At 54.4% G+C, this 3987-nt stretch overlaps 1 protein-coding gene and 1 long non-coding RNA gene across 3 annotated transcripts in view; one reads left to right on the top strand and one right to left on the bottom strand.

Moving 5' to 3' along the window:
- LOC112549583 overlaps positions 1–3987 on the bottom strand; it is a 231558-nt gene that overhangs the window by 203522 nt on the left and 24049 nt on the right. The window lies entirely within an intron of this gene.
- The window catches only part of FAM107A (family with sequence similarity 107 member A), a 22123-nt gene that overhangs the window by 9772 nt on the left and 8364 nt on the right, over positions 1–3987 (top strand). The window contains exon 2 of one of the 2 annotated variants that reach the window (XM_025199014.1): positions 1501–1590. The exons of the other annotated variant lie outside the window; for it this stretch is intronic. The gene's annotated coding sequence lies outside the window, so the exon portion shown is untranslated. The remainder of the gene's footprint in view (positions 1–1500; positions 1591–3987) is intronic. 2 annotated transcript variants of the gene reach the window in all.

The following is a 3987-nucleotide window of genomic DNA, read 5'->3' on the forward strand; positions in this document are numbered from 1 at the left end:
TCCCTTCAGGTAGGTGCCGTGCAGCGAGAACTGCAGAGGTCAGGCAGCAGGACAGGCCACGGGGCTCCGAGAAGAGAATTTTGCCCTTGGCGTTTGGAGCTAAAGATTGGCTTAGTAAATATTTTTCAAGGTGAGCTCCCCTTTCCTCTCATCCCATATGGCCTCAGCCTGTCCGGTGAAAGGGAAGGGGCCTGGCCCCTGCTACTCCTCATGGCCCCTCCAGTCTGAGGTCTTGGGGAAGCCGGGAGGTTTGCATTTCCCCTTGATTCCCCCTGGCTCAATTGGCAAAGGCTCTGGGCACACAGGATAACCGCAGGCACATAACAAAAGAGTGGCACGCCTAGCTGGAGCACTGCGAGCTCGCTTAAAGGCTCCTGTCCACACAGCACGGTGCAGGACTGATTAGCCTGGGCACAGACTGTACTCACGTGGCTACACTGCTTCTAGCACTGGAGGTATCTGGCGATGCTACCTGGCACCGCACAGCTCTGCTGCTGGTGAGGCTTCCCTGACTGACTGCAGCCGAAAACCTGGTCCAAAAATGGGCAGAAGCTGGCACAGGCTGGTGACTGCAGGACCTCCCTCGGTGGTGGCTGAGATCTGAGTCGCCTTTTATGTCCACGTCACAGTATCCCACGGGGTTGGATGGGAGGGTTTGATCCTGGCCCATTTCTAATTTAAAAATATACCATCTGGAGAAATCTAGAGCAACAGTCACAATGGGCTGGACCAGGCCTGATGTCACGTGTGAAACCTCTGCCCCTCTCCGGACGAAGCCCCAGCCTCAGTGCCAGGCTGGCGGGCCCCTCTTACTCTGGTCTACGCATGGACTGCTGGACCAGCTATTTCAGGGCTCCAGGCAGATCCACCTGGGAGGTATCTCAGCTAAGGGCTGTGTTTCTTTTTCCGGAGGAACCCGGTTCAGCGAGTGCCCATCAGAGGGAACTGTCCAGCGCGAGACTGCTCAGACTCGTCGCAAAGGCTGAGCCCTTCCGAAGAGCTGCACAAGCTGCACATTGTCCCAGTGCCTCCGATCTACAAGTGGCAGCTCTTACTGAGCAGGGAGAGGCTAGGAGATGAAGAAAAGGGCCGGAAATTCAGCTGTCAGGGCCGCTGTTCTGGGTCCGTGTCGTTCCCCTTGCCCTTTGCCGTCATTCTTTCCAGGCTCTCCAGGACAGCGATTTTCTTTCACGTTCTGCCAGTTCTGTTTTTAAATTGCTGCCCTGCTTCCAGGAGGGGTGTCGCGGAAACCTTCCCCTCTCCGCTTGTCCGCAGGAGAGACGATGGCTGCCCCGCAGGACTTGTGGGGCCAGCCGGTCTCTGGGGCTACCAAGCGGTTTTGGGGAGGTTACCTAGGAAACCAAGTGTGACCATGGACTCATTTCATAACGGTGCACAGAGGTGGGAATGCTGCTGAGTGCTTAGTCGTGAGCAAATAAACTCTGGTATATGCAGCCTTGGTCTGGGCATTGAGCACGAGCACTCTTGTGTTATTCGCAGGGAAAACTTACCTTGAAATGCAGTTTCCCTTGGGATCCGCAGACCACCAGGAACGAGGGCAGGGAAAGTAGCTTGACACAGAGCACACCGGTGAGTGTCCGTGAGTAGGGTTTTAAGGTATCAGTCCCCAAACAGCAGCTTTTCAAACCCCATGCAGTCTTTCCCAGGGCTGCAGAGAACGCCTTCAGGCGCAGTTACAGATCTTGTCTGTGTATCGCCCAGACTGGAACAAAGCACGATGAATGTCCTTCAGTGCTCGGTGACAGGTCAGAGATGTGCTTGGTGACAGATGGCCAAATCATGCAACAGTGGGCAGCAGGCTACAAGTGCCCTGCAGAGAACGGCCCCAGGAAATGGCCCAAGGGTGCTGAGTCTTCACACTCCTTGAAATGAATGACATCAAGTCCCGAACCGGAGCTCCACCCCAGCAGAAGTATTTTGGCTGTTGTGGGGGGAGGGCCTGGGCCTGGTAACATGTAGAGGAAAGAATACCTGTTCTTAATCCCTGTGTAATCCTGAGCCACACCTCATTTTTCTTTCTATACTCAACCCAGTGCTAATTACACCTTGCCCTGTGCTTGACAAAGGGCTGCTGGAGCCATGCAGTTCAAGATGGCTTGACACTCGCATTTCTCTTTGCCAAAGGGCAGGTCTCTGCACAGGTCTTACTGGTAGCTGGGAGACCTACAGAGACCCCACCAGAAGCACAGGTGTTCGTGCTGCAATATCAACCAGCAGCTTCATGACATCCTTGCATCCCCAACAGGTCTGACTCAGTGGAAACCACACTAGAGGCTACCTGCTTTCTACAGGCACCTTCCTGTCTTAATGACTCAGTCCTAGGAAGCGTCTGTACATCCGCCGCAGTCACTGGCCAGAACAAGAGTCCGTCCCTTGCAGGGCTCCACTGCATCTCAGTCCCCGTCCCCACACTCTCACAGCCGCCCCTTGTTCCTAATCTACTTGGTGCATTTGCCCTGGGTTCAGAGACGGGAGTCAAACGTGGACCAGTGGCTTAAAGTTGCAGCCAAGTAAGTTTAGATTGAATATCCGGAAACACTTCTTCACTGCGAGAGCAGGAGGCAGCGGAATAGGCGCCTAGGGAAGCTGTTCAAGGACAGGTTGGACAGGCACTGGGCAGGGATGATCTAGGTGTAGCAATGCCTATTTTCTACCACAGGTATTTCACAGGCTTCTGGGCTTTGATGGTTGCTCCCACCCCTGCCTTTTTCTGCTATATGTTTCAGGGTGTTTTTAAGCCTCCCCAGAGGCACTGGGTGTTTGCTGGTTACAGGTAAGGCTGAGGACTTCAACTGGGGTGTGCCGATTCTTCTGCTGGGAGCAAAGGCGGAGGGTCCTGCCCCTCCACCTGGGGCCAGGCCTGTGCCATATTTGGGGTCAGCCAGGATGGTCAGACTGCCTTCCTTTGCAGCGGGCAGCATGGCTCTTTAACCAGGACCTCTTGAGCATATATTGACAACATCTGATATAAGCAGGACGTTGGCTGCTGTGGCTCCCCTGCTTTACCTGTGGCAGGGTCAGGTGTGAGGTCTGCGTTGTGTCAGGGTTGAGGGCAGTCTTATGTGGGGTTTAGATGCTGGTTTGGACAGGGCTGATCCTGCCTCAGGCAGAGGTTGGACTAGATGTGACCTCTGCAGTTCCCTGCCAGCTGCACACCTCTAGGACTGTACACCGGGGGTGGAGGGCACCAGGATGCTCCAGACCAAGCTCCCCGAGGGGGCTGGCTCCCTCCCAGACCACCAGCAGGCAGGGGAAAGCACATGATGCACTGGAGATGCCACGGGCTGCTGAAGGATTGCACCCATGGAAATCGGAGCAGGCTTTGCTGATGCCCCAGACTCCCTGCTGACGTATGTCGGCATCGCTAAACCGAAACACAAACTCGGCGTGGTTTAAATTGGGCACAGCTTCACTGAGCCTGCCCCTGGCTCTTCTTAAAGGGATCTGGGGATCTGTTCTCTTAACAGGATCGGGTGTCCTAAAGGGTTCTGGCCTACGGGATTATTTTACTTTCACGCTCACTACTTGCGTTGGGCTGCATTGCCCTGTGGCAGGGCCAAGAACCTGGGCTGGGCACATCTGTCACCGAGCACATGTCTGACCTGTCACAGACCACTGAAGGAGGGAGGATTGAAAAAGAAGCCCAGAGGAAAAAGCCAAAGACACAACAAAACTATTCTGCATCGGTGGCAAATGACACATCACTGCCCGTAAAGCCGTTGTTTCCGTCAGGTAAAAAGCGTTTTGACCAAAACCCGCTTGCACACACTAACCCTTGGCTGGTTTTCGACCAGTGCCTCTCTCCTGAGCATGCTGCGGCTCTCCTGATTTTGCCAGCTGAAAATCTGGCTCTGTAAGTACATGCATCAACCAGGCATTTGTCACCAAACAGCTAAACGCAGTCACCTTCCCTTGCTACCAGCAAGGATACAAAATTCCAGTGGAAAATACTTTGGTGCAGGAATG

Source organism: Alligator sinensis, unplaced genomic scaffold, assembly GCF_000455745.1.
Source record: "Alligator sinensis unplaced genomic scaffold, ASM45574v1 scaffold469_1, whole genome shotgun sequence".
Taxonomy (NCBI): domain Eukaryota; kingdom Metazoa; phylum Chordata; order Crocodylia; family Alligatoridae; genus Alligator; species Alligator sinensis.